This window comes from Crinia signifera, chromosome 5, assembly GCF_055691185.1.
Source record: "Crinia signifera chromosome 5, ASM5569118v1, whole genome shotgun sequence".
NCBI classification, from domain to species: Eukaryota; Metazoa; Chordata; class Amphibia; order Anura; family Myobatrachidae; genus Crinia; species Crinia signifera.
Genome location: NC_139221.1, coordinates 208,335,292 through 208,349,154, shown reverse-complemented (window position 1 = coordinate 208,349,154; position 13,863 = coordinate 208,335,292). Strand labels below are relative to the sequence as shown.

Sequence of the window (13,863 nt, the reverse complement as noted above, 5' to 3'; positions counted from 1 at the left end):
TCCTGTGCTGGGGCCTCAACAGCGGGTTGAGCTTTTCCCTCAATCATATTAATTGCATGAGAGACGGCCAGTGCCAACAGCTGCTCGTTTTCCTCTCGGGTTTCCTTGTAAGGGGATAAAACAGGGTACAAGTTAGTAACAGGTACATGATTACTTAGGTCTTTCTTATGAGACATTAACCCCTTCGGCACATATGGGGGTGGGGGAGCTGATTCTAGTGTGGCAGCGGTTGCATTTGCATTTTTATTGTGGCTGATTGCATCAGGTATTGCCAGACCTCTGGTTCCCCATTGTTCCTGTCCTTCCTTCTGCCACAATTTAAGAATATTTATATGCTTCACTCTCTCCTTACGACTGGAGAGTAGGCATATTTCATCTTTTACTGCCGATAAGATTTCTGGATCGAAGCTACCAACACTGGGAAATTCTAACTTGCTGCCTTGTGTCATTTTTCTCCATTTATTTTGGTAAACAACTGCGAGTTCACCGTGCTTCCTGCACATAATAAAAGCAGCCGATCCTCTTGGCCGGCTTGCTTCCTCCCTATCCTGCACGTTATCACAGCGTGACCCGTTATTACCCATAGTTACAGGAATAAACGTTCACAGCTTAATAGATAATCGGTGGGTTATTACTTATCTGAGAGCTCCCCAACCACTCACTTCTCCACACAGCGACACTTCAACGCAATCAAGCGAAAAGCCCACAATGCGAGGTAACTTACTCAATCACCAAGTCTTTCAACTAGCAGCGAACTTCTAGCCAACTTGCTTGATGCGGCACAATTTTTCCAGGGTATAACAAACTTGCTTTCCTATACCCCCAAAAATCGGATTTCTAAAGTAGTTAATCGGAAACAAGTGCGTTCCGATATATCTTCTTGTACCCTCCTAGCGGAATTAATTCCACTGAAGGGGCAGTTCCTATGGGCACGTCGTCACGTGAACCCGGTCCTAACTGGACTGTCCTACACTGGACTACACTGCGCTGAGTCGTGTCGTCACACACCCGTCCGCCTCAGTTATGTTTCACACTGGGCGCTAGTTACACCTTGGTCTTATGCTTATTTTTGAAATATTTCTGTACAGAAAATTTTCCCAGGCCGGTAGCTTTTCACTAGATTCTTATGCAGGTATAAATCCCTTATAATAAGCTATAGGAATCTATTAAAATAATGCTTGAGTTGCTTGCTTATGAAAAAAATGAACAAAAAGAAAAAACTTATTTTCTTTTATTAATCACCGCCTCATTTGCAGTATATTACTATACTGCTTAAATAAAGCTAGTGGTTTAATACTGTTCACCTTTTAGTTCCTATGTGTGCTGCGTGTGCAGTACCAATGAACAGCCACGTGTGTACGTGCGTTGTTCACAGGCCGCCGATGAATCGGCCACCCACGTGTTCTATAGTGTATTTGCAAGGTTGCGCTCGGGTTTCGCTATACGCAGTAATTGCGCCTAAATGTGGAATAAATCCCTTAACTCTGTCCGAGAGTTACGTATCAAGATGCGAAATAAATCCCGTACTTAATCCGTAAACCACGTACAAAGATGCGAAACTTTCCCGATGTGGGCACGTGCGCGCGCACCTTGCGTGATACACAATAGACGCTTTACGTTACTGCAAAAGGCCCAGGACTTGTCGCCACGTGGCGTAGTCCCTGTTTTTGCGGTAACTAACAATGAATAATTATAGTTTTGCACAGAGGGGATCCTCTATGTACTATAATAAACACAGATTCCACGTGTGCGAACCTTATCGCACGTGGTACATATACTATAATAAACAAGCAGCCCAAGACACTATACCCCGTTAAACTACTTGTGGCAGGCAGAAGTACAGTTTACTAAACACTTAGGTATGGTATGCTTTAAAACACGTGGTGGCTTTCACCTATTGTACTCCGGGTTCAGCGCTAGCACTTCCCGAACCCCGCACCGCCGTGGACTCGGCCTATCCAGCAATGGAAACAAATAAATACTTCCACCCTTTTGCTGGTATAGGTCGATCCGCACGCCTGGTACTGAGTTCTGGACTGTGGAGCGGACGGACGAGCCCTCAATTGTTAATGGTGATTAAATTATTACCAGAGATACAATATGTGAAAAGCGCAGGTTACGTAATGTGTCCGTAACCTGCTTACCCTTTATACCTAGCTACGTGCGAACAAAACGTAGCGCAGCGTAGCGTACCTTTTAATTGTATGTTATACACTTAAGAACCAATACCTTGATAAGAGATCCCTTCGCAGGACTTTGTCTCTAACTCTGCGAATATACTTTAAAGGACAGAGTCCGCAATGTACCTTATCGCTATAATGCGAATAACCAGACACGACCACTGAATAGAAGTAAGGAGGTTAGAACTCCATATAAAAGGTTGTATTAAAGTCCCTAATGGACAAAAGGGGGTTACAGAAATAAGAAACAAACAGGTATAACAAGTGATACAATATACTAACAATGAATGCTAACAAACTCTGCTAAGGGGAAAGAATACAATAATACAAGACACAACCAGCCAACAATACTACAAGGATAAATACCGTGAAATGCAACCGTTACCCGTCTCACTCTAGTATGCGAAGCGCCGTCCGGTCAGAGCTCACTATCGTTCAGGAATGAGCGATAGTCCGGTAGGAAGGTCCAGGGAAGTTAGTTGTGCCGAAGTGACCGAGCCTGCTCCGGGTCGCCTATCTTATAGGGTCAGAAAGGGGAGGTCAAAGGCCATTCTCATTGGTCAGAGATCATATGTCCGGTCCACTGTGATTGGAGGTTAGACGCTGTACCTGGTCTGACCAGGTGCAGGGGAGTGAACTTTAAGAGTCCTTTGTTCGGTGGTTTCGGCGTCAGCAAGGATAAGAACCGGTTTTATCTGGTTTCCTTTGTTAACTACTTACAACAGAAACTGTCTCTGGGATATGGAATATGTCCATAACTATCGGACAGTGTACATTGCGAAATATTCGCAATGACCGGAATACTTCGCATAATGAGCTGAACGGAACGGTACTAAACACGATATAGACAGGTGTGTGCAGGGCTAACTAAGCTATGTGTGGCGTTCTAAACCTTTTAACTATATTTCATTTCGTGTAAGTGTGTTATTATGAATTTATATGTGATAGTATGTCTACTCTTCCGGTCCACATTGTCACGCATACTCGGGTATGGAAACTTTATTTGCGCAACTCTGCGAACCAAAATGGCGGCCATACTATCAAAAAATGGCGTGTGTGTACCTAGACTTCCACAGGATTCACAGAAGTTCCAATAAAAGTATTCTTGTTGAACGCCCAGCAGTAGAACTGCAGATAACAGCGAATCCGGAGGCGCCATAAAAGTAAGGGAAAGTTAGCGTACACTCTGTGTCTCTGTACCACCGCAACAAATCAAAAAATAGCTGTAACATTACAATATCTGTGATTTAATTATTTTTATTGGTATTGCATGTTTATTTAAATGCACTTTTACACAGTAACACACCTTATTTATTTTTGTTTAAATATTACAGAGCCGCTTCGCAGAAATCCATTTTTACTATTTTTTATGGCAATAATGATGACTACACAAACCGGCTTTGCTCTTCTCCAACTGTGACTGTCCTGTAGTGACTGTCATTTCTTCTCCTGCTGTGATGAGAAGGCAGGGCAGGAGGCAGCCACAGAGTGCAGAGCAGATAAAACAGTGGGGCATGGGTGGACATGCAGAGCATCATATAGGGGGAAAGATGGACAGACAAATGGGAGGGGGCATAGACTGACAGATGGGAGGGGTAGGAGACATAGACAGACAGATAAAAAGACTGGGCATTATATGGGGGTGTAGATGGACAGAAGGGGGCATAAATAGATGGATGGGATGGGAGGGGGCACATATGGACAGAGAAGTGCCCGAACCCTCTAACTAGGAGTGTGCATCTGCTATGGGGCCTGATGGATTAGGGGGAGTCCCAAAAGAAATGTCACTACACCCTCTAAAAAAAATATTTTTATTTATTTTTTCTTTTTAATGACTGCTGCAGAACAGGGTTTGGGGCCCAGCAGCAGTCAGTAACAGTAATGAGTTGGTGAATTGAGAGGGGAAAAGGATGAGATAAAGTGGGCACAGGGAATGGTAGGTTGCGGGGGGCACAAGGAGGGGTGAAGTGGGCACAGAAAAAGCTAATGGTGGCACAGAAAGCTAATCGTGGCACAAGGAAGGCTAAGGGGGCTCTGGGGAGTGTCAGGTGGGGGTAAAGCTAACCATCACTGAGAACAATCAACCCCCACCCCCAGAATGAGGGGACACACCCTGGTGCCCCATCATGAACAGCAGCATCACCCCATGCACTACTGACCACTGTGCATTTTGAAGCTCAGACGATAGGGATGACCCCAGACCACCTCCAAGCAGGTAAAGACCTGCAGGACGCAGTGAATCGCGTTAGGTGAATCTGTACCCCCATCCCAGCCTCAGGACCCATTGTGAGACCTACTTCATTGTGGACACTTATCTTTTGCTGCTGATTGGAGACTATACTACTAGGCGGACACCGTGGTCCCAGACACCACTGGTCATCAACATCTACACCGGTGAGATCATCCCTGGGTCACGGAAGCCTACTCCCATACTCCTGGACATTGTAATGGTCATATCGCCACAACAACATTCCTCTGGTGTTGGAGACATATCCCATCTGTCTCACACCTCATCATAGAGGACCTATTCCATCTAGCGATCTCTGACCCCTCCAGCGGCACGACAAAATAGCCGCATTCATCGTGAGGACCTAATCAGCCCTGCACCATCATTTGTTCCACAAAGATCAAGAACTTCCAATTGGTAAAGTGCACTTACCTGTTTCTTCCACAAATCAAGTGATCACATCGTTTGCTCACCAATATATGTCCTTTGAGGCGGGATATTCCTATATTAACTTCATTTCCGTTAATTCCAGTTTACTTTTTTATTTCCCCACCTTCTCGATTTTAATTAGTTAATTATGTTTTTTGTTCATTACTGTATTAATATATATTGTGTATATATGCAATTTTAAACCAGTAAAATATTTTGTACCTTTACAAACAAATTTTGTTTCCATTCATTGACCCAAGCGCTGCCTAAACTCGCCTTGTGCGAGTATTTTCCTCTTTTTGTACCAGTGAGGAGTGACTACCCTCACACTCAGGCAGCAGCTTACATTGTAGAAACAGCTCATTGTTTAAGCGCCTGAATATTCCTAGTGAATATCTCTTTTTTCACCTCCAAGCAGTACCATCAGCATCACTAGCTTCTCCTCAGGCTGCAGTCCAACTACGCCCACTTGCTATCAGTGCTCGGGTTGCGCTGCCGGAAGTTCCCCCATCCTCCCTGCACAGCAATGAGCAACTGCTAGTCCTGGAGACAGTGCTTGGGAGGGGGCGGAGTTACAAAAGAGTCAGCCTGTAGGAGAGACCCAGCGGCAACGCTCTGCAGTTAGGCACACAGACGGAGCCCACAGAAGGGGGCGGCACGCACAATAGACGGCCGCGGCTGAGTAACACACAATAGCTATACAGCTTATAGGCGGGCCGCGGCTGGGCTCTGGGGCCCTTCAGATCGCCGGGGCCCGTCACACATGTCCCCCTTGACCCCCCCCTGTCGCCAGCCCTGCTGACACTGACAGCCTGCTGATTATTACAAGTTTAATGAGCAGGCTGGCAGAGGTGCAGGCAGCCGCAGTATAGGGGACTGGGCATCTCCAACGAAAAAAATAATTTCAAAATGGTGGCAGGGGTAGCAGGCCGGGGATCTGCAGAAAATTTTCAAGATGGCCACGGCCATCCTAGCAAAGTCATCACCCTGCCCCCTTGAGCTGCCCACCAGGAGACAGGGGGCAGGCAGTCCAACAGTGAAGGAGGAGCAGAGAAGAGCTTAAGACACTGCAAAAGCCCCCCAAACACCCCCCCCCCCCCCCCCGTTATAAATATCTTATTTTATATATTCATTTAATTTTTTTATTTATGTGTGTGGGACACTGTGGGTTGGCTGGGCGGTAGCGGGAGCTGTGCATCCCACTGCCAATTGTAAACTGAAGGAACGGAGGGGATACTGTCATTGGGTCACAAGCCTGTTGGTCGGCAGTCATTAGGTCAACACCATTAGGTCTACATGCATTTAGGTCGACATGCAGGAAGGTTGACATGAGTCTAGGTCGACATGGGTTAGGTTGACAGGTTAATTAGGTCGACATGGGTTAGGTCGAAAGTCAAAAGGTCGACATGGGGTTTTTCACATTCTTTTTGAGCCGACGTGTGGTATTTCATGCCCTACCATACACTAAGGTGTGGTGGGAGCATAAAATAGTGTGGCAAGCATAGCGAGGCACTATGTTTCAGTGTCCATGTTGACTGTGTCGACGTTCAGGACAATTTTACCCCATTACCACAATTTAAAACCCCATGTCGACCTTTCGACTGTCAACCTAACCAATGACAACCTTTTCACCCTGTCGACCTAGACTCATGTCGACCTTACTGCATGTCGACCTTGACTCATGTCAACCTAATAGTGTCGACCTAATGACTGTTGACCAGCATGCTGGTGACCTAATGATCCACACCCTCACTGAGACAAATGTGATAGGACAGCGGAACAGTCTGTCACACACTGACAGACTGATTCACTGTCCTGCTGCTCAGTGTCAGTCTGACACTGACAGCCTGCTAATTATTACAAGTTTGATGAGCAGGCTGGTAGAGGTGTGGGCAGCCGCGGTAGCTGGCTGTGAATCTCCAAAGAAAAATATTTTTTTATTCAAAATGGTGGCAGGGGTAGGTATGGCCATCGGTGCAGACGCCATCGATGGCGACTCTGCACCCAGCCATCAATAGAGGCAAACTATTTGATGGATAAACATCGATAGTTTTAGCTATCGATGGTCATCCATTATATTTGACTGAATGGCCTGTGGGCCAATCAGAACTCGGGGTGAGACTTCCGGGTGTCGGGGGCAGAGTTATGCTCCGTGTCCTGCCATCTTGAGGGGAAAAAAAGATGGCAAAAGTAGTCAACATCGGCCACAAACCATCAATGACTTTAAATCATTGATGGTCGATAGCCATCCCTAGGCAGGAGTAGCAGGCCGGGCATCTATAAAAAAATTTCAAGATGGCTGCGGTCATCCTAGCTACGTCAGAAGGGGGGACCCTTTTATTTGGGGGGGGGAGCCCCACCTCTCAAAAAACTCCTGGCCTGGGCTGACTAGTTTAGGGTGGGTAATGTTTTGGCAATGGAAACCCATCAAGCATGTCCCCTGGCTATAGCATTACACCCCCTGCTAGTGAAGCCTGGTGCTGGTTCTTAAAAGTACGGGGGACCCCTACTAATTTATTTTGTCCCCCGTATTTTAGGAATCAGGGCCAGCTCTAAAGGTGGTGGGCAGGTGTCAATGTGAGTGCCTCACCAGCCATCAACCTCACCTCACGTCACTGATGTCGATGTTGACCTTATCACCCATATCCTTATGAAATATGCAAAAAAATGTAACCTGCTCCCATTTTTGTAAATTTGCATTCCATTTATACAGTGTAGAATGTAATTTATATAGTTCCTCTTCCTCTTTGTGTCCCTTTCTGAAATGTGGTCTACTGGGTAGTACTGGTGTATGTGAAACTGAGGTGAAGTTCCACATTTGCAATAGTATTGGACGGTCCCTGTGGTATACTGTATAGAGCAACGGTAGACAACTGGTGGACCACGGTCCAACTCCGGACCGCGAAGTACAGGAAACCGGACCCTCTCTAGAATATAGAATAGTGCCACAGCGCTACAGTAGCATAGCAGTCGTGCTGTAATGATGCAGAGAGGCCACCGCATCCATCTTCCTTCCTCCACCATGGTGCCAGTAATATACCGATTGGTTAAATGAGTCACGTGAGCATGCTGACGCGGCGGCCCAGGAAGTGACTGATGTGGAGACTGAGGCTCTGAGTGCATCCCAGTCCTCCATGCACCGCAATGTGGAGGAGCCCCCAGGACCCAGCAAACAAATATAAAGGCACAGGAGATGGACTGAAATCAAGCTACTCAGCAGTGCAGCTCGTTTTAAAGTTTTAAGTCTCACGTTTTTATTTTGGTGCTGAAACTTATACTTAAATTTTAAGGAAAAATCACCTGTGGTAAAACACCTTACTTTTCAATTAACCAGTCCCACAAAGGTGAAGGCAATCCATAAATTAGGGATAGCCATCGAAGCATATTCCATCGATGGTTCCCATCGATGGCAGGTTATGCAGGAACCATCGATGGCTATAAACCATTCTATCGGGAACCATCGATGGTTCCCACCATCTTGTACTTGCGCATGCGCAGAGGAAGAACGGGGTAACTGCCGCCGCCGGGAGGTGCACGCATGCGCAATAGAGCTATACCTGACGCGATGAATAATAATGATTCTTCTGCGCATGCGCGCGCCGCACATGCACCCAGGATGGGTGCTTGCGCGGCACACGCATGCGCAGAAGAAATATTATTATCCAGCGCGTCAGGTTAGTTAGTTCTGTCGCGCATGCGCGCACCTCCCGGCCGGGCACATTCTTCCTCCTCTGCGCATGCTTCCTCCTCTGCATCCGTCCCGACTCCCAGTGCTGCATAATGTCACAGACAGTCGACTGGACTAGGACTCAGAGTAGCCGGGCAGCTGGCCAGCAGCCAGAAGGTAAAAAAATATATATATATATATATATATATATATCGACACAGAGGCGGAACTAGATATTCGTGGGCCCCATACCAAAAGTTTGTAAGGGCCCCCTATATATTAACTGATGGTGATAAATGTATGCAAACCATATTAGTTTGACAGCAAAGATGGGCCCCCTTCAGCTCTTGGCCCCATAGCAGCTGCACCCCTTGCACCTATGGTAGTTACGCCCCTGTATCGACATCGGATGCCATATATCGATGGCATCAAACTATTCGGCCCTCGACTATCAATTTCCAAAACATCGGGCACTAGGTCCCGACCATCGATGTTTTGGAAACATCGATAGCCGATGGCCATCCCTACCATAAATTAAGAGGAAAGTCCAGGATCAGAGCATTGTGTCCCTCTTGGCATGGGTCATGTTGGGAGGTATGTTGATTTTGTGGACCTCGATCAAAATAATTTGAGATATCCAGACTAAAAATTACTTGCCTAGAGGATGCTTTACGGATTACTTGTAACTATTTGAACTGTAGCTAATGTGCAGACACCGCTGGCAGAGGTGGCGGGGGCTGCGGGGACTGTGTATGTGAGTGTATTATGTTATTACAGTGTTATTATGAGCAGCAGCACGCTGCACAGCACAACCCTCCTCAGCCGCCTGCTGCATGTGTTGTGCTGTCTGTGGATCCTCCTCCCCTCTCTGCTCCTGCGCCGAGCAGCTGCTGGTCTACCGGAGAGCCGCTGATCTGCAGTCCAGGAGAGAGCAGGTGACAGCGGCAGGCAGACATCGCAGCACCGGCAGGTAGGGAGGCAAGGGGCGGGGAGGGTAGCGCTGGGTGGCCGGGTGCCGGGTGTGCAACTCATACAGGGACGTGACGGCGAGGTGTGAGTCTCTGACAGGCCGGATGTAGAAGAAAGACAACAGCCAGCGAGAGCTCAGCTGGGAGAGGCTGTGCCGCTGGGCGCTGTGTAAATCGACAGCAGGGATCAGCTGACAATAATTACCTTATACAGGGATGCATGTCACTAGCAGGCAGTCAGTAGTCAGTACTGTATAGTTTGTAGAATAGAAATATTGGGAATCTTAAGGCCCATACACATTAAGCGACTTTTAGCTAAAAGTTGCTCAAAACAGCCCAGTGTGTATGCCCCGGCAATCAGCAGCGAGAGCTGCTGCGCGCTTCCGCATCATCCCTGGGAAAGCCGTTCATCTGCTGGTATTGTCAGCAGATGAGTGGCTTTGAGGATGGCTTTGCATAGCTCTGCACTATGCAAAGTCGTCCTGCTGGCGCCGGGCAGGGGAAAGCCGCTCAGTGCGTATCTACTGAGCGGCTTTCCCTTCCAGCGATGAATGCGATCATCACTGTCCATACACGCTGGGCATAGTCGCCCGGTGTGTATGGACCTTTACATGTATGTGTAGCGAAATACAGTATGTATTCGTTTAACTGTCATTATCAAGTGTTACACATACTAGAGGCTGATGTGAATGTTCATCCTTCTATACTAACCTGCAGTCAGAGGTGCCCGAAATCCAGCAGTGTAACTAGATATTTGCAGGCTCCATAGTAAAAGTTTTTAAGGGCCCCTTTGGACTACACAATCACGAAAAATGTATGTGACAGTCAAGATGGGCCCATCAAAGTTCTGGGCCCCATAGCAACTGTATCCCTTGCACCTATGGTATTTATGCCCTTGTTGAAATCCCATTGTATGCAATGCAGCATTGTTGCCGCTATTGCTTTGTTACTGCCCAGATCAGCAAGTGTGTATACACTTTGCCAATGCTGCTTCCATGGCGGGTCCCCAGCTTAAGCTGGCTACACACTATACAATGTGTGAGAATGGCAGCAGATCCATGCTACATTCTCCATCGGTCTTGCATGTAGGAGGCAAACTTTACATGGGAAATAGGCACTATGCCTGGATTTTTGAAACACAGGATTTTTTGTAATGGCGAGAATTAATCTGGAAGTGAGATTGGAAGAAGGAAGCTTGGGTTTATTTATCAACGAGTGATAAAGCATTTTGCATATGATAAACGGTGATCCAGTCAGTGAGCTCCTATCTGTCCTCTATGTTTTGAAATATGACCTTTGGGAGTTGATGAGGCACTATATATCATGCATAACAAGTTTTGACATTCACAAGGAGTTTTATCCCTCTTTCATAAATAGGCCTTTTAATATTGAAGAACCTATTCATTATTACAATGCCATAACCCCAAACAATTGTTTGTCTGATTCACTGCAGGTTTCGTCTGCATACACGAAACTACCAGAGCAGTTGTCACCATGACATGGTTCCAGTTTATAGTAGGGATCGGCATCGACCATCGGTGATTTGAAATCATAGATGGTTCATGGCCGATGTCAAATACTTTTGCCATCGAAGGGGGAGAACCAGATGGTTTCCCTCCATCGATGGAACAGCAAAACGATGTTTTGCTTTTTTTTTTTCAAAGTGCCGGGGCACGGAGCATAGCTCCTCCCCCGACACCCATGAAGCCCCGCCCCGTGTTTTGATTGGCCCACAGGCCAATCAATTAAACGCAATGGATGACCATCGATATGTAAAAATATCGATGGTCATCCATTGCATAGTTTAGCACTATCGATGGCCAGTTGCAGAATTGCCATCGATGGCAACCATCGATGGCAATGGCAACGATGGCCATCCCTAGTTTATAGACTACAGTGTCTAAATCAGGCATGTTCAAACTATGGCCCACCAGCTGTTGTGAAACTACAAGTCCCATCATGCTTTGCCACAGTTTTGCTATTAGGGAATGCTAAAACGTTGGCAGGGCATGCTGGGATGTGTAGTTTCACAACATCTGGAGGGCCATAGTTTGGACATGCCTGGTCTTAATAGACAGTCAAAAGGTCAGTAAGAGTTTCTCACATTTTTTTTTTTGGGGGGGGGGTGGATTTTCATACTTTACCATTCATGAGGACTTCAGTTGAGAATGGTATAGTGTGCGAGCCATGCGCATGTGTGCATTACACTATTGAAACCTCAACCTTTTCAATGTGTTGACCATGTTGATTTTTGGACCATGTCAACCTATTGCATGTTGACATATTGACTGTCTATCTACACACTGTCTATGTAATAACCCACCCCCCAATTAGCTAATAGGCTCCAATAAAAGTTTATACTTTCAGGCTTGACTCAGCAGAGTAACTGTGGATGCATGAACTGAGTTTACACATGAGCAAGGAGAGGGCTGAGGAAGGTGGAGGGATCCGAATGGAAATCTTTGAATCCCCAACTTCCTTCCAATAAGAAGGCTGAATAACTAATGCCTTCTGAAGATGGCAGCAGTTCCTGCAATTAAACTACTTAAACTTTTTGTTTTCATAGCTTGATGACACATTAATTTGCATTTGCGCAGCGACATTCGCTGTGCAAGCGGGTGGTGGCTGTTCGTGCGAGTGGTGTTTAGTAGTCCCCTAGAATGGCCCCCCCTTGTCTGTTGTATCTAAAGTATTTTAAAACTGTGTGTTGGAACGAGAATTAGGCCACTGCTTGCTTAGTTAGCGAAGATAAGTCAGTAAATCACTCTGCAGAGAATAAATAGGTCACAAATTTAGGATTATTAATGAATAAAGCTCTACAGATAACAAAAATAGTAATTTCCACATTTACCCCCTAACCTATTTATTCATCAGTAACATATAGTAAAATCCATAATGCTGACAAATACATATACAAATGGCATATTATATCTCTGGGATATATAAATATATGTAAACATTGTGCGTTTATAGGATCTAAAAATGTAAATCACTTAGTATTAAATCAGTGGCGTAGCTACTATAAGGCAGACCCCACTGCCGCTTGGAGGAGCAAGCGCTACAGAGTGACGCCTATTTTCTTCTAGGCTATATATATATATATATATATATATATATATATATATATATATATAAATAGGCTGGTATCCTGGGTCCTTGGCAAGGTCCCCTGGAAGGAGGCGGCACTCTCACGACTTTTTTCAAAGTTTTAATGTTAGTTCATAAAGTGCACACGAAAAACAAGGCGTCTACGTTTCAAGACCCTTTGGGTCTTTTCATCATTACGTGCGTTTTTTGAAAGTGCAATGTGCATGTGGAAAGTTTACTTTACTTTCGCGATTGGACCCAATTTTATTTAGTGTGGTGAGCGTAGCGAGCCACCGAGCCCGAAGTGTGGCGAGCGGCCGCGGAATACGAGCCCGAAGCGTGGCGAGCGGCCGCGGAATACATGTTAAGTAATCCGCGTCCGCTCGCCACACTTCGGGCTCGGTGGCTCGCTGCGCTTGCCACACTATATAAAATCAACTCCACGCCGACGTGGATAGTGGGGGTATGAAAAGGTCGGAGGACGCGTACCGCCGCCCCTCGCGGGCTCGCGGCGCTCGCCACGCTTCGGGTTGGAGTTGATAGTGGGGTGGCGTTAACAATGGGGGGGCATTTAACATACTCATTACCCATCAGGGTGGGGATACAATTAAAAATCGGGTCTGGGTGGGGCATTTAACATGGGAATAAGCCCAAATCGGGCATGGTCGCATCGCATCGCATGCCATTATAATGGCATGTGATGCGACACAATATTAAAATTGTATGCTCAGCCTGGGGAAAGGCTGAAATTGGGTCCCATCGTATACCTTAATTAGTGGTATGCGATGCGATGGGTGCCGTGATAATACACAAGTACCAGATATAGTTTATGATATTGGCCGCGAAGTGTGGCAGTTTTAAGTGTACACACTGAACATGATCGGTAAACAATATAAACCTGGGTACTTGTGTATTATCACGGCCTCCATCGTATTTCATCGCATACCACTAATTATGGCATGCGATGGGACTCAATTTGTAGGTTTCCAGGGCCGACATGCACTTAGGTCGACAGTCATTAGGACACCGTTGGGTCGACAGGTGGGAAGGTCGACAGGTGTCTAGGTCAACATAGGTAAAGGTCGACAGGTGGCAAGGTCAACAAGGAGCAAGGACGACATGGGTTTAGGTCGACATAGCATTAGGTCGACATGGATTAGGTCGGAAGGTCAACATGTTTTTTTTTTACTGTTTTTTGAGCCGACATGTGCCGACAGACAGTATTTCATGCCCTACCATCCACTAGGGCGTGGTAGGAGAATAAAATAGTGTGCCCAAAGCACTGCGAGCGATGAGAGGGGCTGC

General features: G+C 46.4%; 1 protein-coding gene across 1 annotated transcript in view; it reads left to right on the top strand.

Annotated features, from left to right (window-relative positions):
• Positions 1-9,314: 9,314 nt before the first annotated feature.
• The window catches only part of STARD3NL (STARD3 N-terminal like), a 50,214-nt gene continuing 45,665 nt past the window's right edge, over positions 9,315-13,863 (top strand). The window contains exon 1 of the mRNA XM_083188472.1: positions 9,315-9,473. The gene's annotated coding sequence lies outside the window, so the exon portion shown is untranslated. The remainder of the gene's footprint in view (positions 9,474-13,863) is intronic.